At 37.0% G+C, this 21,338-nt stretch overlaps 1 protein-coding gene and 1 long non-coding RNA gene across 4 annotated transcripts in view; one reads left to right on the top strand and one right to left on the bottom strand.

The window, feature by feature from the left end:
- Window positions 1-21,338, top strand: part of robo1 (roundabout, axon guidance receptor, homolog 1 (Drosophila)) — a 341,340-nt gene that overhangs the window by 223,328 nt on the left and 96,674 nt on the right. The gene's annotated exons all lie outside the window — the stretch shown is intronic.
- On the bottom strand, window positions 1,449-3,385 carry LOC127495082 (uncharacterized). Its single transcript, XR_007925050.1, has 3 exons — window positions 3,083-3,385; window positions 2,701-2,868; window positions 1,449-1,716 (listed from the first exon to the last, which is right to left on the bottom strand). It is a non-coding gene; the product is annotated as an uncharacterized LOC127495082 (long non-coding RNA).

The following is a 21,338-nucleotide window of genomic DNA, read 5'->3' as shown; positions in this document are numbered from 1 at the left end:
AGATGAGAGATAGAAAAGATAAGATAGGGAGCAAAAGATTGAATCGAATGAGAGAGACACGTTAGTACGCAGGGCTGTAGTTCTCTATTTAAGAGGATGGAGTACCCAGTGCGTCGTGTCTCTCAAGGGCCTTGCTGAGTGAGTTATGGGTCCGTTCTGTGTGTGTTGGCAAACAGAGATGGGGGCCTCAATCCAAACAGAACACACAACCTTGACCAGAGCTAAACCGAGAATATTTAGAGGCATGAGCCAAAACGCGGCAACGCAGACTAAGCCCGCAATCCGGTATAAATATCCAGCCCACAAACAAGCATTGTGTTCAAAGATAATAAGAAGTGTGGAATAAGAGAGCGCAAGACAAATTTGAAGGAAAGTTCAGAATGTGGCAAACATTCTTCTGGTTCTGAATAAAATCAGCATGTGGGATATAAACACAACTTCATTTGTATACAACAGTCATTTGCTCGCCATATGGATTTAAAGTAAGCTTGAAATCAAAAACGGCTCTATTTACTTTCTTAATTAGACATTACTTTTATTTGAAAAATATTAACAGTTTTGTACTTATTTATCTTTTTTTTAATATGGGAAAATAGTAGGGGTGTAACGATACCCTCATGTCACGATTCGATACACATCACGATGCTGAACTCACGGTACGATATTATTGCGAGACATATGGTAAAAGGTTAACAAAAAATGTACTGTTGATTTAAAATGCTAAATTTGGTTTTACATTGGGAGTGGAAATGAATAGGCTTGAACTTGGTGTTGGTAACCCAACGCATAGGATGATGGTGACACCAGAATAAAAATATTCATGATTCTAACACTGAAACAGACTTATTTTAGATGAATATCTTTACAATCTGTCACTGACTAGATATATTTAAAATAATGTAGGCCACTTTTTACTGGTAACATAAGACATTTGGCATTATCAGGACCCATAAATATTCCACCATTACATATATTGTGATATATTGTGACACGATATATTGTTACACCCCTAGTAAATAGACATTTTATTTTATTTTTTGTCTTTATAATCTTTATTTAAATAATCGCTAGATTATTTGATTAATCGGGAAAACAACAACAGATTAATCGATTTGAAAAAATAATTGTTAGTTCCACCCCTACTAATATGTATTTAAATTCAACATGAATTCAAATTCAGTGTTCTTTAATATGCAGGCATTATTTATTTTATTTTATTTATTATTTTATTTTATTTTACTTTTGTCTTCGTTATTTTTATTCGCAATGTAACCAAATGTCTATTCAAAATGTGCATGATATGCAGGCTTGCTATATCTTCAGCATGAATTTAATTTATTATGAATCATTTAGTTTAACAAATATTCACATGTTTGTAATCAGTTCTTAAGTAATAATAATAATACTAACAATGTTTAAAGTTCAGGGAAGAAAGAGTCAGAAAACGGTGAGCGTTCAACATAATTTTAATTATAAAATAAACAACAAAATGAAAGTAAAGAGGCAGCCCCTCTCGGACGACTCCTGCATATAAACATTATAAAACACCAACATAAAGTCCAGGCCTGGTCCTCTCTCATCTTGCATTGTTGTCACTCCTCCTTTTATCCTTCTGGAGCTCCTCCGTGGGACTCGAGACCGGTGTGGTGCGCAGGTGACGCTCATTAGCACTCGTGCCACCGTCCTCACTCCATTCCCACGGCTCTTGGCCCCACCCTGCTTGCCACAATCATAATCTTTATTCTAAATGTAACAGTTTAATCCGCTTGATTTTTTTTTTTTTTTTTTTTTTTTCATCATCACTCCTCTCCTCCAACCTTTATTCTAGTATGATATGCCCACTTTTCATGATCCAATTTAATTCCATATGGATAAAATTAAATCCTGTTCTGGCTGTTTTCTCGTCAAATACCCTGTTTCGCTCAATTACGTCACGTAAAATGGCATTTGCAAATGGCAGTGTCGACTTTAATTACACCACAGACTTGTGTGACAGTTTTATTTTAATTTCAAGGTGTTTAGGGATTTTCAGTGTGTGAAACACATTTATTACGCCAGTGTTTTTTGGCAGCCAGGCATAAAACATTCCTGCTCAATACACACACAAAAACGAGAACTCTTTTTACAGTGCATACTTCCATTTGAAAATGAAGACACAACACATTTCTTGTGGATTTGAACAGCACAATTATCATTCTCTCCCCGCGCCTCACATCCGTAGACGGGGAGGTTTTGTTCATTTGCGAGCAAATGCCAGCTACTGCAGCAATTCACATGACTGCAACTGCACACCCGATTATTTGTTTTCTTTCTGCCGAGATCCCCCTAATATTTCAGCTCCATGACTTTTATTTGTTTTGAATCGGCAAACATTTAGATTCGAGGCGAGATCGAAGCTGAAAGCATCCGGTTTCTCATATCTTTGGTAAATGATAATAATTTACAATTAATTGCCTGTTTATTTTGCCATTAATGTGACATTTGCAGTATATGGGACTGCAGCATACTTGACACTGTTATATATCCAATATGAAGTGGATTTATTAAGCAATATCATCTTTATTTATGATGAATTGCTTTGGGAAAATTAACGAATGCTGTCTTCAGAGTTTCCTCGTTGCTGACGTCCATTATTTATGATTTCAATAATCATAGTTTGTCATGAAATATACAAGCTCATTTATAATTTAGAATATTCACCTTTGTTCTTTTCCTTGCTGTCATCAGCTCTTTTGCAGTAAGTTGAATAAAGCTGAATGTCGACAGATTGGGAAAGACTTTTGATGTGTAAAGATGAACTCATTCTGTTCGTCATATGGCCTCAGGACTTCAGTCTGACCTCATGGTGTTTGGTCCAAAACAATGAGTCTTTACAGATGCACACATTCATTTTGAATACGCACCACCAAAGTTTTATATTTTGCCATTTTAATTGAATATGATGAGATAAAACGTGCATTTGTATTGAATCTTTGCATGCAAAAACAAACATGCTGCGCCACCAGTATAGCCTGGTTCAAGCACAAATGACTCTTATGAACAGGTTCTTTCAAATGAATCGTTCATATAGACTGCCACTCACCCTTCTGATATCCCTCCATCCCTTTCTTTTCCATCATTCCCTTCATTAAAGGGGTGAAAGCGAGGTCATAGCATGGAGCAAACGAAACGCTCCATGTTTGTGAACCATTCTGTTCTGTTTACCTTGATTATTGTGACTTTAATCATTCAGTCTGACGAAATCCTGCGACTGCTCTCAGGTCAGAACATTTGTTTTGAGTCTTTGGCTTAAAGAGGAATCGATAAGGTTCTTCGGAGTAAAGGTTAAGCGTGCTAACAGCGGGCTGATGAATGGCGCTCTCTGCTAATAGCTGAGGAAATACCCTTTCAGCGCGTGTCAGGGCATGAGTGATTAGCCTACATCTAAGCTAGCGCAAAGATAAACCCGTTCGAACGGTCTCGCCCTCAACTTGACACTCTGACTGAATAAGAGGCTTTGGGATCGTGATATTGCGCCCCGGCCCCCACTCTCCTCTTCTGTTCGCTCTCATTTTAGCCGTATCTCATTTCTTTAGCGTCTGGGTGCCTCTGTCAGAAGATGCTATCAGTGCGCTCGGACTCTCCGGGGAGTCCGTCTCTCCTAGAATGTTCTGATAATGAGCCGCTTTAAATTTCGCATAGGGTTTCAGAACTAGTTGGAGATGCATGCAAAGTCCTCTCCATTGCATTTCTTTTTCCTTTAGTAACATAAAATACTACGTTTTTCCTTAACTTTTTCTGTGAAGTTTCATTCGTAGAGTTTGCAACACGTCTTGCAACATGACATGTACATTTTTTTTTTTTTCGATTGGCACTGTTGCCATTCCTATGCAATTCCTACACACAGAAACACACTTTTATTTGTAATATCCATATATTTACTGGGCAGTATAAGTCACATGATGAGAGATTTGGCTTTATTTGCTTTACATTTTCTCTATGCCAAAGCGAATATGGCAATATGGAATAATGCGAAAATGCATATACTTCATGAAATACTTAACTGTTTATTGATTATAAATAGGGGTGTAACCTAAAGTAAAGTTTAGATATGCTAATAAAAAAATTATAAGCAAATATTTTACTACAGCTTTAAATGTAGGACATTTTATAATATAGTCATAATATAGCTTTATATAGTTTAATAATACAGATGTTTACGGTCTATTATTGAGAATTATACATATTGTTATTTATAGTTCATAATTGTTATATTTTTATTTAACAATTTATTTAATTGTTTAATTATGATTATATATATATATATATATATATATATATATATATATATATATAGTTATTTATAACTCATACTTGTTATATTTTTATTTAACTATTTATTTGATTATTTAATTTGATAAAACATTATATATAATAATAAAAATAATACAAAAATAATATATATATATATATATATATATATATATATATAATTATTTTTATATTTTTATTTATAATTCATACTTGTTATATTTTTAGTTAACAATTTATTTAATTGTTAAATTTAATAAAACATTTAATTTAGTTTTACTATTTTATGTCAGAATTAATCATTTTTTTATTAATTATCACACATTTTAATAATAGTAATATTAATAACAATTTAGAATTGTTATATTTTACATTTATTATATATTTATTATGTAGCAGTCCATTTTATTATTTAATAATCTAATATTAATTAAAATCAATTATTGAAATTGATGAAATATTAATTATCAAAAAAAAAAAAAAAATCTTGAATTTCTAGCTAATATTTTGTGATTTTGGTTACACTGCCCACCTCTTCTATTTTTTATATAAACTGAAAGCCTTGCACCAGTGCACTTGATTGAGGACTGACGGATAAACTGAACCAGTCTGAGGAGATTTGGTGTAGATTCATGTAAGGAATTTGCTGTTATTTTATCCCTGACTGCCTACAAGTTGGTTTCTCTGAGCAATTTTTTTTTTTTTTGAGCTGGAGGTCTGAGCTCAAACAATGACACTGGTGTGAATCAATGTGTGTTCAGGGTGCTGAGGAGATGAAGAGGAGAACGAGAGGGAGGCACTGGCTCAAGTCAGCGCTCTCTGATTTTCTGCTGGTTTATTGATTTTCAGGCCTCTCTCATTCTCTATCTCCCTCTCTCTCTTTTCTTGGCCGCTTGCTCGCTCCTGAACTCCCAGTCAGATTCAGATGAGTCTCGTCCCAGCGGAGCGGCTCCGAGCATCGACGCGGCTTATTTTCCTCCCTCGTCTCCTCATTCCTCAGCTATGCTCTGTATTCAAAACGCTGAGATTTCTCCTGGGGGCTTCGAACAGGGAATATACTGTTACAGGCGAGGAGAAGGAAGAAAAAGAGCGAGCCAGTGTTACTAGATACCAGTGAAATCAAATCTATTTGACTTGCCCCTGAGCAACATTCATTTTCCAAGTAGACTGGACTGACTACGTGGAATGTAGCGGGTCTGAAATGTAACATTCTCTCGTGCTGATTGACCTGGTTTTCTGCAATAGACACAACAGCAGGTCTGAGATAAGAGCTTCTGTTTGCTCCTCCAGCATCTTTGAAGAGTTAATCAGTAATCTCGCTCTCCTCCGTATAAGCAAAACATAGTGACGACATCCTAGAGGAGCATTTTATTTCTCATAGAGCTCATAGAGATCTCATTTGTGGAATAGTTGACTCATTTTGTTTGGTGTTCTCTTAAAAAAATGAAGGTTCTTTATTGGAAATGTTCCATTACCCAAAAAGGTTCTTTATAGTGGAAAAAGGTTCTTTTGATTTTTAAAAATGTTCTTCACACTAAGAAAAAACATGGTTTTGTTCAATGAAAAGTTCTTTGTGGAACCAAAAATGGTTTTTCTATGGCATCCCTGCCAAACCCCCCTTTTATAGCCTATATTTTTAAGTTCTTGATGAGAAATATATGAGAAATTTTCATTTTGAAATTACTTTTGACTGCACAGATCTGAACACAGTTTGAGATGTTGATGAGAAACTCAACATGATTGCTCATGTCTTAAAGGGATAGTCACCCTTATGTTATTTCTGAATTTCTTTCTTCTGAATATATTTTGAAAATAAAATAAGTCATACAGGTTTGGAATGACATGAGGATGAGTAAATGATGATTTTTCATTTTTTGGGTGAACTATCCCTTTAAGACTTAAAAAGTATCAATTTGCTCTTCATTTAATCTCATTGCAGCCTAGAACAAACAATTCAGATATTAATGCGGTTTCAATTGTTATTTTTGTTTCCTATTGCATTTTTTTTTTTGTGTAAAATAATAGCGAAATTGTGTCTTTATGATGTAGTCTAGTACCGTTTTGTTTCAGTCAGGAGCAAACGTGACTGAAAACTCTCAGTATTCCCTCATAAACCTCCTGATCATAGACGTCGTAAGTTAACATTCCCCTCAGCACTTCAAAGAGTCCTTAGCGTGTGTGTGTGTGTGTGTGTGTGTATGAACAAGCAGACAATAAGGGACAGTAAAACAAGGGCTGTCTCAGGTAAATAAAAATAAGAGTGGACAGAAAAAGAGAGGATCATAAATGTGCTTTTGTTTACTCTGGTATTGTGGCAGATGAAAAGCTTTTCAACAGTGTTGGTTTGTGAATGTGTTTGTCTGTGTGTTTGTGCAGGTCAGGCTTTGCCAACATTGTGGTGACCAAATGTTCCCACAGGGGTAGTAAAACCTGAAATCACCTACATCGCAGAACAGACTAACAGTTACCATGAGGAAAATGGCTGAATAAACACATACTAAATGATGTCTTAATGAAATCTAACAACACAGAACTGTTTATTTTAAGTTTGGTTTAGGGAAAGGAAATATCCTTAACTCAGTATAAAAACTATGAATGGAAAGTCCCCATTGGAAAGTCATGATTGTGTAGGTGTGTCTATTAACTTAGCTGTAGTTTAGTAACAAAATTGTCTGCAAAAATGATTCATAAATTAGGTTTTTGGTCACACTTTACAATATGGTTTTATACATTAGCATTAGTTAATGTTATAGTTAAACTAACAATGAACAGTCACAGTCTGCCTTTCGTTTAGCTTGGCCAAACTATGTATGTGAAAAGAAAGTAGTTACATTCCAGTAAAGAGACCATCCTGTCATGTGCTGCTCACCTGCCACACACACACACACACGCACACACACACACACGCACACACATACTCGGCAGGATAGAGGTCTTTCTTAATTAGAGTGTGCCAGAGCAATTAAAGTCTCTGTGCTTGAATAGTCCGGTCTGACACATTCTCTCATTTCACCACACAAAGACAGTCCACAGAGAGAACAAGCTAACATCCCACAATTCTCTGTTTCTCCAGAAATAATGAACCCACTCTATCTTCTATCACTTTAACTATCAGTCCTGCTAAAGTCCTTTCATGAGAGCACCGTGTGTGTGTGTGTGTTCAGAGGATAGACTCTCTCAGTCCTGTAATCTTTCTCTCTCTGTAATCAGCAGTTTTCTGGGCGCTGCCTTCTTCTTCTACTTTTTGGGCTCTAAAGTCACATCTGTTCCTTCTTTTAACCACTATTACGCAGATTTTGATGATGAAGTGAAAAAACAAGAAAGATGAGCCAAACTTGTATACCTCGTTGCTTTTCTGTGAGCAGAACAAGTGACATTTATATAAAAATTATATATATATATATATATATATATATAGTTATTGGACATTATTTTTATATATATTATAATATATTTCATTATATTTATTTAATACAATTTTATGGATATCATGTGCACCAAATAGCATGGATATGTAAGCTTTTTGATACTGTTTGACAGTGTTGGGGGTAACGCATTACAAGTAACTTGAGTTATGTAATCAGATTACTTTTTTCAAGTAACTAGTAAAGTAACGCATTACTTTTAAATTTACAACCAAATATCTGAGTTACTTTTTCAAATACGTAACTCAAGTTACTTTTTTCCCCCCATGTATTAACTGACTCTCTTGTCCCCATGTTGAGAGAAATCATGAGGTGTTGTGTGTAAACATGACGGTTATTGTAGTTCTAGACTAAATGTGAGCATTTACTCATCTCATGTGCACAAAAATAGAACTTTTTCATTGTTATTAATAAACAAACAAGCGAGCCCAGCTCAGGTGAGAAAATGTGACTCAAAAGTAATGTAACGCATTACTTTCTATAAAAAAAAGTAACTAAGTAATGCAATTAGTTACTTTTTTAGGGAGTAATGCAATATTGTAATGCATTACTTTTAAAAGTAACTTTCCCCAACACTGCTGTTTGATACAGAGATCATTTTGCCTAATGATAAACCTATAATGGAACTTTTGTTAAGGGTAAACGGCATCTTTAATTTGACGTTTAATTTTCACAACTCATTTTTTTTTTTTTTTTTTTTTTGTGGAAATTTATATTAAAGGGTTAGCTCACCCAAAAAATTACAATTCTGTCATTATTTACTCACCCTCATGTCGTTCCACACCTGTAAGACCTTCGTTCATCTTTGAAACACAAATTAAGATATTTTTGCTAAAATCCGATGGCTCAGTGAGGCCTCTATTGCCAGCAAGATGATTAACACTTTCAGATTCCCAGAAAGGTACTAAAAACATATTTAAAACAGTTCATGTGACTACAGCGGTTCAATCTTAATGTTATGAAGTGACAAGAATACTTTTTGTGCGCCAAAAAAATAAAAAAAAATAAGACTTTTCAACAGTATCTAGTGATGAGGGATTTCAAAACACTGCTTCATGAAGCTTTACAAGTCTTTTGTTTCAAATCAGTGGTTCGGAGTGCCAAAGTCACGTGATTTCAGTAAACGAGGCTTCGTTTACGCGATCCGAACCACTGATTTGAAACAAAAGATTTGTAAAGCTTCATGAAGCAGTGTTTTGAAATCGGCCATCACTAGATATTGTTGAAAAGTTTTTTGTTTTTTTTTTGGCACACAAATAGTATTCTCGTTGCTTTATGATATTAAGGTTGAACCACTGTAGTCACATGAACTGTTTTAAATATGATTTTAGTACCTTTCTGGGCATCTGAAAGTGTAAATTATCTTGCTGGCAATAGAGGCCTCACAGAGCCATCGGATTTCATCAAAAATATCTTAATTTGTGTTCCGAAGATCAACAAATGACAGAATGTTCATTTTTGGATGAACTAACCCTTTAATTCACTAAAAAGTAAAGAATGTGTTTTCAGTATTTCGTGGACTGAATAGTGGTATCCATCCTGTCTATGGTGAAACACTGTCTGATTTTTCAGTCTTTCACTAATTGTTATATCATTAATAGACACAGTTCATTCAAAATAACCCTGAAGCTAATAATAGAAACACTGTTCATTCCCTTGTTCGATCTGTGGAGCACATGGGATCCGAGAAGCTTTTCATAAAGAGCGTATGGGGGAGGAAACTTATAAAATGCAATATGGAGACTAATTAGAAGCTCTTCGTGAAGACAAGCCCATTTATCTAACTGCCGAGAGGGACTTCTGTGTCTGTGGGGGAAACGGGAAGTCACATGGGAGGGGAAAAGGCGAGAACACCCTTGGTATTTGCGTATGTGTGAAGTAGGGAGCTCCGTTTGCATCCAACTGGAATAAAACTAATACATCTTCTATTTTTATGTGAGGAGTCCGCCCTACGCAGACTCCCATGATTAAAGAAAAACAAAGAGAGATTCCCCTGTTACCCACAATTCCTCCAGCCATCTGACAGGAACAATTAATGTTTGACCTGAATTCCCGTTTGACGGATAGATAAAAAATATATAAATGAAGGATTCTGAGCTGGGATCACAGGTCCCTCTTATTAGCTCTGATGGGCCTCGACACGGAATTCTGCCACTGGAATATGGAATGAGGGGACGGCGTCTGCCTGGATGAACACGGAATTCTGGGAGGGAATATTCTAGTCTTTTGATTCTATTGGTCTTATTTTTGCTATCTTTTCTTCTCTTCCTGTGTGAACCTGGAATTCTGAAAAGGGTTTGAGGAATGGGAAAAGAGGAATAAATGTGATATTGGTTAGATATTGGTATATAACACCGTATCGGAATGGTGTTGAAAATGTGTATGTCCACATGTGAGAGTGTGTATGTGTGTCACATGTGATTTCTTAGATATGGTTGAGTGGTAATGACCTGCCAGGGCACACACACACACACACACACACACACACACACACACACACACACACACACAGACACACACACAGACACAGCCAATCTATCCACATGACATTCCTAGGTACATTCAGAGAAAAGTTGCCCAAGCATCCTGGCTTAATAATGAGAGTCTGTGTGTGTGTGTGTGTCATGCAGGAGCAGGTCAGATCGAGATGTTTTTGGTGTCTTAGGGTAAATTGCTCCACTGATTGACGGCTCTCTCCCCCACCCAGGGGTCATTCCAGGTCCCCATCCACTTAGCGGTGGAGTCTGCTGCCCTGTTCCCCTACAAACAAAACAGCATGGAAGTCTTCGGCCCCTCAGAATCCAGATCACACTTGCTGTTATTGATGTGAGGGGTCTGTGTGCGCACATGTGTGTGTTTTGGGGTCAGGGGTGACAGCTGTCGGCCGCTGTGCTTCAGGTGTCACATTTGGACCCTGGAGGTCGCCATGTCATGCCCGAAATGGTGGCTGAAGTTATTGGACACACATGAGTCGAGGGTCGTGATGAGGTAGAGGGTTATATGTGGAGTTCAGCATCGCCTTTAAGTGTACTGCTGTGTGTGTGTGTGTGTGTGTGTGTGCGCATGCGTGCGCGTGCGTCTCTGAACAAGTTCAAATAAGCTAAAGACAAATTATTAGTGTTATTAGTGTCTGTCTATCTATCTGTCTGTCTGTCTGTCTGTCTATCTGCCTTGTCTGTCTGTCTGTCTATCTGCCTTGTCTGTCTGTCTGTCTGTCTGTCTATCTGCCTTGTCTGTCTGTCTGTCTGTCTGTCTGTCTGTCTGTCTGTCTGTCTGTCTGTCTATCTATCTATCTATCTGCCTTGTCTATCTATCTATCTATCTATCTATCTATCTATCTATCTATCTGTCTGTCTGTCTGTCTGTCTGTCTGTCTATATATCTGTCTACCTGTCTTGTATGTCTTGTCTGTCTCTCTGTCTGTCTGTCTATCTATCTATCTATCTATCTATCTATCTATCTGCCTTGTCTGTCTGTCTGTCTGTGTCTATCTATCTATCTATCTATCTATCTATCTATCTGTCTGTCTGTCTGTCTGTCTCTCTGTCTGTCTATATATCTGTCTACCTGTCTTGTCTGTCTATCTGCCTTGTCTGTCTGTCTGTCTATCTATCTATCTATCTATCTATCTATCTATCTGTCTGTCTGTCTGTCTGTCTGTCTGTCTGCCTGCCTGCCTATCTGTCTGTCTGTCTACTAGATTTTCAGTGTTTATTTAAATGCAACACATTCTCATTCTATTTATTTAAGGATTAGATTAGGTTTAGTGGTTTATTGTGAGGAGTTCAGCACAGCAAGTTCTTTTCATCCAGAAACAGGAATGTGGTAATGGATTTTAACAGTGTTCCTCTGTTAGCACTGACTTCACCTTGACAGATTTGAGCTATGAGCTTTAAACATTGTACATGGGGCCAAAGACGTACGTGTGTGTGTGTGTGTGTGTGTGCCCATTAACCTGCTGTGTGATGGATGGGACAGGCCTGGGTGAGGGTGGGGGCACGGCGTGTATTTGCTGTATGTTTGGGTGGGGATTTGAGCAGAGACAGAGACCTGCTGCTCTCGAACCTGCTGCTAATAAGGTCCACGCTGCAGGGCTTATTCCTTCACTCTGCAGGAGGTCTCTCTTGCGCTCTCGTTTTACTCTCTTTTTAATTAATACGATTCCATATTCCATGCAGTATATATCCGTTTGGTTTTTTCAATTTTGCAAGTTATGGACGGCTCAATCTATCGCACATGTGCAGACCACTGCTGTCTCCATCAGAGGAAACAGTTATGGGTGACTTATGCCTTTCCTGTGGCGAAAACGCACCATGCAGAGATGAAGCCAAAAATCACGGCGTAACCTTTTAACCTCTCACACTGTATCGCTTAGGTGTCAAAATCATTTTGAGATGATAAATTGTCATAAGACCGGGTCAGTAGGGTCACAAGAGCTAGCAACCCGCAGTCAAATAATGGGTAGTCTTGTGTGTGACACCATTTTATTATTATGATTTATGATTTACTAGGAGATTCATCATGAATGTGCAGAATCAGGGTTAAGCAAGATTTTTTTTTTTGGTTCAGTTCAGAAAAGTCAGATATGTCTTCTGAAAAGACCAGCTTACACCATTATTGTGCTGGTAAAGTTTTTTTTCTTCTTCTTCTTCTTGTTTGGTGCTGGTCTGGTCGATAAACACAGGTGTATTTCACATCATCACAACTTTGCTATTGAAACTAGTTTAGCGCTACTGAAAAACAATCTGAATATTTTTTAATTCTGATAATGTTGATTTATGCTGGTTAGTTTAGAGCTGGTCTAGGTGATCTAAAACCTAGCTGGTTGATCCCTGCTCAATTTTAATTTTTAGAATTTTAATTCTGGTTCATAATATAATTATGCATAGTCATATTTTACTCTAGCATAACCTAACTAGTGAAACTCCCTGCTAAAAAGATGAGTTTAGACCAGCAAGAAATTTGTATCAGACTGGTATATGTTGGTTATGTAGCTGATCTACTTCCTTAACAGTGAACGAACTCCTACTAAAAACACAGGTGTCATTAATAATTCTCTTTTCCATCTCCTCATACCTTGATCTTCTCTTTGCTCATTTTTATTTCCTTTCTGGCGGTTCATTTTTTACAGACATGTCTGACAGAGTGAGCTCTATCTGTCTGCCTGTCCGTCTGTCAGTCTGTTGTTCATTTGATCTATCTATCTATCTATCTATCTATCTATCTATCGGTTGATCGATCGATTTGTCAAAGGCTGCGAATACTTTATGCGCAGCTTGTCAGAGCTGTACGGCTCTGTTCAGTAGTAATGCTTCCCCATCTGAAAGCCAGAGGGCGCTCTTGCACAGAAACTCCAAATATGCCCTGCCGTTGAAGTAGATAACACACGTCATTCCAGGAAATCCCTATGGGCATCATACTATCGCTGTAGCTGAATAAACAGAAGATCGAAACGCTTTGAGTTAAACATGTCTAATAAACACACGACTGCCTTATTCTGTGTAAGAAGCCACATCATCTCACAGAAGGATGCTCAACTGTCGTTATGAAGTTAGTTTGGAGTAAAAACATGTTATTAAAAGTTTTCTTCTGTTGGACAAGATGTTAATAAATGCTTCTCATGTCTGGAAAGATGTTTGACGTGTGTTGCTTTTTCAAAAGCACATTATAAGCAAATCAAACTCGCAGTGCTTTCAGATGGATTAACATTTGAAGCCATACTTCATTGACAAGCTGCACATAAAAATCGCACCAAGAATCGCGTTTAATCGCAATTTCAAAGTTATTTTTCGTATTGCACGAAAAATAGCCCTACTACCTAAGACAGCCCTACTATCTATCTGTCTGTCTGTCTAATTTATGTTGGTGTTGGTAACGCCCTGTTTTGCTACTGGTTTAGCTGGCAGACCAGCCATATTTTACACCATCGTGTATATATATATATATATATATATATATATATATAAAATATATATATACATACAAACTTTTATGTTAGATGCGATAAATGCGATTAATCGATTTTACAGTACTAAAAAGCGTTCTAAATGTAGCCTAACTCTTATAATGCTTACCTTTAAAATTGTTATTTTTATAATGATAACTTTCATATGTATTCATTTATTTATTGCATTTAAGGTGATTTTATGTTGTATATTACTAGTTTGCTACCACCAAAACAAATTTAGTAAAGCTAACTTATATAACACTAACCATTACAATATATGTTTTATAATGGACATTTTTTATAATATATTATATTTCATTATAACATGTTTTGAATATTTTAGTGCTTGTAAGAATGTTTATGCTGGCTAGTAGTAGTTTGGTATTTTTGTTGGTTAATCTAAGTTAAGAAACTTGGTGTGGACAACCAGCACCAAGTCTGGTGTTAAATCTTCTCAACTAGTCACCTTTGTTAGGTATCAAGGTATGTCTAGACCACAGTCAATAAGATGTTGAATAATCCTTTAAGATGTTTTGCTAAACTCTGCTTTGAGTTTGTAGAGGAGACGGGTGGCAAATACACCCACCAGAGATTTACAGCAGCCTCCTGCAGTGTCAGATTTGGGAAAACCTTAAAAACCGTTCGTAAGAAAGAAAGAAATCCACAGTAATGGAAATGTGACAAGACTCAGAGATGCAACTTGGCAAAATATGTGCGCATCAAAGTGTGCCCTTCTCTGTTCTCTCCTGCCTTTGTCTTTCATCTGTTCCCTCTTTCCAGCAAGTCCCGCTGCACATCTTTGCAGCAGATATGGATGATAATTAGACGTGCAAACTTTAGGGAAACTCAAGACGAATGTTTTGCTTTTAATAATTTGCTTTGTCGACACGAGTGGTTGTTTCACACAGAACCAAATGCCATCAATGGCTGACAGCACAATGGAGGATTCATAATCTTATTTCCTTTGAAACTCTCACGGCGAAATGACTGAACTGTGCTGTCAACACCTGTGCGCCAGAATGATGATTATCCTTCTTAATTTCTGTGTTGTTTGATAGTTTGTTTATCAGTGTCACGTCAACAAGTTTTTTTTCTTCTTCACAGCAGGCAGCTCTAGGGTTCCTGGAGGGATGCGGTTTACGAGAACAGCAGGGAGTGATGCCGTATTTTTAAAAGAAGGGCCTTGTGAGTGGCAGATGGATCATTCTGATCGTGCTCACGTCCACGTAATGGTTTTTATGTAATTCGGAAAGGCCTGGAACTGTTGCGTTACCCATCCATAGCTTTCAAATATACCTACGTCCACCACTTATGTTTATTCTTCTTTCTTAGTGCTTCTATTTTTGAATCAATAATCGAGTGCTCTCTGCTTGCCCTTTTCTTTTCTTTCACTCACAAAGCTCACGTAATTGAAGGAACAGAAAACAGAATTGGCTGGAGAGTGATTTATTTGTATTTTTTAAAATTCAGTGCACATCATACTGTTGAAGGAAAACTGCATCTCATTTCTTCCGTCAGAGACATGAACAACAGTATTGACAAATTTATCTGTTAGATACACAACAGTGATAATGTAGATGGTTTAATTTGTGTTTGTTCGTATTTTAGACACTAAACAACTTACATTTTAGACACCTAAGTTTAGATTCTGAGGTTTTCAAAACATTTGGTTTAGTTTTTGAAGCCTTTTCAAAAAGATAATACAACATTTCACATAAAGAATGAATTGATTACAGGTTAAGCTGAGGTTTCTGAAATCATTCTGTGTAACACTATTTTAGTATTCTTGTTACATGTTACATGTAGTTACTAAATGTTACATAATAATTGCAATAGGTTGTACATATTTACATGCAGCTAACCCTAAACACTTTTCTTATAGTACGTACATGTAGTTAATTATTATTACTCAGCAGTTGTTGGGGAAAGTTACTTTTAAAAGTAATACATTACAGTAATGCGTTACATCACTTTTACGTTGCTTTTTCTCATTTGTTTGTTTTTATAACAACAAAAATGTTCTATTTTTAGTCAGTGTAAAGGCCTTTTCACACCAAAATTGAAATGAATAAGCCTCAGGCTTAAGGAAATGCAACTAGTTACTTGAAAAAAGTTACTTTACTAGTTACTTGAAAAAAGTAATCTGATTACGTAACTCGTGTTACTTGTAATGCATTACCCCCATCACTGATACTCAGTACTTAAATGTACAATATAATCACACTGTAACACGGACACCTTAAAATAAAGTGTAACATCTTTCTGTTTAATAAAGTTAAAGACGTTTTGGTAACACTTTACTTGAAGCCTTTATGTATAATGAGACCATACAATGCATTACAAGGCATAATTAATGCATTAAAATGTGTTACTGACATTTGTTTGTATTGTTAAAGTCATCAGACTGTGGTTTCTGAGAGCCACCAAAACACATGTTTATAGTGTAGCCTTTGAAACAGCATTTTAAAGACTGTCAAGTATTGTGTTATTGTTGTAAGAAAGGATTGAGTTGGCATGTCTGAGATGTCTAACATTACATTTACAGATTTAACAGAATGAGGTACCTGAAAGTTGTTAGACACCCAAAACATTTACAATACCTATTTATAGCTTAACCGTTGGACCTTTTTAAGACGATAGTACATTATCTGACAGCCTTAAAGAGCGATTACCGGGTTAAGCCAGGGTTTCTGTGGTGATTCATGCATCGCTTGCCAATATATAACAATAAGCCCCCTCCTGGCAGCTCTTAGTAAACTGTGTATACAATATCTCATGCTGGTAATGAAACATTGATTAGACAAAGATCACTGCATTGATTCTGGCTCACAGAGACTCAGACCACAGCAGGAGCACACGTATCTAGGGCAGATGCCTTCAGCCAGACCGGCAGATAGAGAAAGAAACCTGATGAAATGGCTTTTTCTCTCATTTCAGTCCAAAAATGTCTCATTTTGGCTGCATTTGTGTTGTTTCTACAGCTTGTATACAGGAAATACTGCGTCTTGTATCTTTCTTGTTTTAGTTGCTCTATTCCAAAACTTAGTGTGCTGCCATACTTATTTTCAACAGGAAGTGTGTTTCAAAAGATAGGCAGCTTGATTAGGTTTGTTTTGGCCAAATACTAAGGCATACATGACGAATCCAATCCCAGAATGCATTGTGAGCTCAGTGGCTGTGTTTGAAAGCTTAGGAAGCTGACTTGTTGCCTTATCAGGCAGTGACTTTGCAGGCAGCGTTTGCACACAAAGGCACCTCACGAAACTGATTTCGGATAGACATCTGAGGCAGCATAACGGTTTAAAGATCTACAGCAAAATGGAGAGAGCTTTGGTAATAACTAAGCAAATATTTAATTACATCAAAAGTGGGAAAAGTAGGTCAAAAATGTACATTTACACACAAAGTGACCACCAACCGCAACTTTCAGATGCCATCTTTATTTTTAGTTCAACTGTCATGGAATGGAAAGCAAAGGATTGTGGGATATCAAAGGCAGTGAAGGATATATCTCTGCTTCTTTTAAAAATCCATCAGATGAAGGTATGTCAGGAGACAGGAAGTGACACGATCATTAGATTCGGATGTGCCTTGTTGCCTTCCTACCTCGTTTCGGATGCAGCCAGTGAAAAAAAATGGTGGAGAAATGTTATTTATTATTCAAAATATTCATATTTGCATTTATGCATTTGGCAAATGCTTTTATCCAAAATGACTTGCATTGCAATCATTAAATACTCTAAAATATTGATAAAAAATGAAAATAATTTGTTAAATATAGACAATTTTACGTTGAGTCACTTATACTGAAGTCACTTTGGCTACTATTTGTATGCCGCACAAAGTTTGTGTCTATGTAGAGCGGTCTAAATCACTCACTTTCATTCTATTTAGGATGCTGCCTATGTAGGGATAATGTATTATGGTAACTTACTAGGATTTGGAACAGAGCTTCTCTCTCTCCTCCTTCCACTGTCTTCGTTTTTGATTTACTTCTCTAAACAGGCGTGATAGAAATACAGTATGGTTTGAATTATGGCGAGGCGGGTTTTTTTTGGTTTTTTTTTCAGAAATGTTTCATTTCATGACAAACAGCCCTTGGAAGTGTTCATTTTACAGTGCAGACAGAATCGTTTCTCAGGTCTGCACTGGACTGATTTATAATTCCGTTCTTTACAATCGCTGTCTGATGGTTATTTCTGATACGTACGGATGTCCCGGATTGTTTCATCTATCAGTAAATTATATTAAAAAAACGCATTTCCAGAGTGCTGCCTCATGCAGAAGTACACTCTTGTTTTCTTTCAGCATTTCAATTTACTCCTGCTGTCAGCCTAAAAAGCCTTGTCTTGGCTCTAACTGGTATTTTTTTTTTCCTCTTTGAAAACAGAGGAAGACATTAGGCCATTATATGGTCTGCAAGTGCAGCTTTGAGACTCGAGCAGGCAGACGTGGTTTGTTGAGTGCTACCAGAGATCGCAATGAGCCAAAAAGAAGGCAGGGTGGAGGGGTTGAGTAAGGAATGGGGTAGAAGAGGAAAAAAGGACGACAGGAAGAAATAGAGCAGCACAGATGCATTATGTGTGCTTGCTGACACACTAAAGATGTGGTCTTCACAGCTGGTGCAGCCGCGCGTCACGGGAATGTGCCTTGCAGCCACTGCACACACTTCAGCAAATAAGGGAGAGTGGGGTAAGATGTGCCACATTTACTTAAGCTGTTCTCCAAGCAAGGAGAAATGAGGTAAAACTAATGTTCCTTGTTATATTTCAGGGCGTGTGCCATTAACTGACATTACAAGAAAGCGTCGGCAACATATAGCAATCAACAAGCACACACACACACACAAACAAATATATATATATATATATATATATATATATATATATATATATATGCATTATACAGGTGCTGGTCATATAATTAGAATATCATCAAAAAGTTGATTTATTTCACTAATTCCATTCAAAAAGTGAAACTTGTATATTATATTCATTTATTACACACAGACTGATATATTTCAAATGTTTATTTCTTTTCATTTTGATGATTATAACTGACAACTAAGGAAAATCCCAAATTCAGTATCTCAGAAAATTAGAATATTACTAATGACCAATACAAAGAAAGTATTTTTAGAAATCTTGGCCAACTGAAAAGTATGAACATGAAAAGTATGAGCATGTACAGCACTCATTACTTAGTTGGGGCTCCTTTTGCCTGAATTACTGCAGCAATGCGGCGTGGCATGGAGTCGATCAGTCTGTGGCACTGCTCAGGTGTTATTAGAGCCCAGGTTGCTCTGATAGTGGCCTTCAGCTCTTCTGCATTGTTGGGTCTGGCATATCGCATCTTCCTCTTCACAATACCCCATAGATTTTCTATGGGGTTAAGGTCAGGTGAGTTTGCTGGCCAATTAAGAACAGGGATACCATGGTCCTTAAACCAGGTACTGGTAGCTTTGGCACTGTGTGCAGGTGCCAAGTCCTGTTGGAAAATGAAAATTGCATCTCCATAAAGTTGGTCAGCAGCAGGAAGCATGAAGTGCTCTAAAACTTCCTGGTATACGGCTGCGTTGACCTTGGACCTCAGAAAACACAGTGGACCAACACCAGCAGATGACATGACACCCCAAACCATCACTGACCGTGGAAACTTTACACTGGACCTCAAGCAACGTGGATTGTGTGCCTCTCCTCTCTTCCTCCAGACTCTGGGACCTTGATTTCCAAAGGAAATGCAAAATTTACTTTCATCAGAGAACATAACTTTGGACCACTCAGCAGCAGTCCAGTCCTTTTTGTCTTTAGCCCAGGCGAGACGCTTCTGACGCTGTCTGTTGTTCAAGAGTGGCTTGACACGACAGCTGAAACCCATGTCTTGCATACGTCTGTGCGTAGTGGTTCTTGAAGCACTGACTCCAGCTGCAGTCCACTCTTTGTGAATCTCCCCCACATTTTTGAATGGGTTTTGTTTCACAATCCTCTCCAGGGTGCGGTTATCCCTATTGCTTGTACACTTTTTTCTACCACATCTTTTCCTTCCCTTCGCCTCTCTATTAATGTGCTTGGACACAGAGCTCTGTGAACAGCCAGCCTCTTTTGCAATGACCTTTTGTGTCTTGCCCTCCTTGTGCAAGGTGTCAATGGTCATCTTTTGGACAACTGTCAAGTCAGCAGTCTTCCCCATGATTGTGTAGCCTACAGAACTAGACTGAGAGACCATTTAAAGGCCTTTGCAGGTGTTTTGAGTTAATTAGCTGATTAGAGTGTGGCACCAGGTGTCTTCAAAGTTGAACCTTTTCACAATATTCTAATTTTCTGAGATACTGAATTTGGGATTTTCCTTAGTTGTCAGTTATAATCATCAAAATTAAAAGAAATAAACATTTGAAATATATCAGTCTGTGTGTAATGAATGAATATAATATACAAGTTTCACTTTCTGAATGGAATTAGTGAAATAAATCAACTTTTTGATGATATTCTAATTATATGACCAGCACCTGTATATATCGACCACAATATCGATTTCAGCCGATATATATTCATTTTAATGTTATCGTTATCGGCCCGATAAGAAAATTTGACCGATATATTAAAGCCGATAAATAATGGATTATTTCCTTCAGCTGAGATACTTCAGATGCGCACTGTTCGCAATTATGATTTTAAATTGCTTGAAATATGATTGTAATCACTTCAAAAAAGGAAAATACAGGTTCAGTTATACAGTAATTATGTGCTTGAGACATGGCTTTTAATGGTGAGACTTTTGTTTTTGTTATCAGGGTCTCAAAAATTATATAAATTTTTGGATTTATTAATCAAAACCAAAATATCGGTTATCGGTTTTCAAATATAAAGAATTATCGGTTGTCGCAGTCGGCCAAAATTTTTATATTGGTGCATCCCTAACCCTTTGATCAGTCTTGGCTGGTCCCTGGAGCGTACGATCACACCGGTGTGATTAGAACGTTCAGTGCATCACGTGATCAACTGCTGATTTCAAATGTGCTTGCGCTCTTTGGCTGGTGCCAAGCCAGAGCCGGACGCGCTCAGCGCTTCTCATATCACAAATATGCAGTGTTTTCAACCACATAATGTTTATTTGAGGTTTCAGACATTTAAATACACATAAGTACTAAAAAAACAATACATTCAGAGTTTGTAAAGTACACACTGATGTATGGAAGGATATTCTGGACAATTTTCAAAAGAAATTGCAAATTGTATTTGCAATTGCGTTTGACATGTGGACACATAAACTGTGACATAATCCAAACGCAATTGCAAATCTTGCATTACCTTTTGCGTTTTTGCTGTCCCGAACGCAAAATGACTGCCAAATTTCAAATGGAAAAGCAAAGTCCATTTGCAACTGTATTTCCCATGTCTTTCGAGTTATGACCCTGTCATATTTAAATAGCAATCTAAATTACCATGTCTGCTTTTTCATTTTCTTTGCATCGCTTATGTAGCCTGCCAAAACTCAAATGTAATCGCAATTCATTTAGCATTTGAATTTCTAATATTGGTTCTTTCCTATAATATACAGTTGACAGTATGCTCTGTGACCTTTTGCCTGGCTGTTAAAAAGTGCCTTTTGAGACACCTTTACTTTATATAATGTAATTTATATTTATGTATATTTTTGTATGTTTATTTTTTCGTTTG

The sequence above is a fragment of the Ctenopharyngodon idella genome, chromosome 15 (assembly GCF_019924925.1).
Source record: "Ctenopharyngodon idella isolate HZGC_01 chromosome 15, HZGC01, whole genome shotgun sequence".
NCBI lineage: Eukaryota > Metazoa > Chordata > Actinopteri > Cypriniformes > Xenocyprididae > Ctenopharyngodon > Ctenopharyngodon idella.
This window is presented reverse-complemented; position numbering and strand designations above follow the sequence as displayed.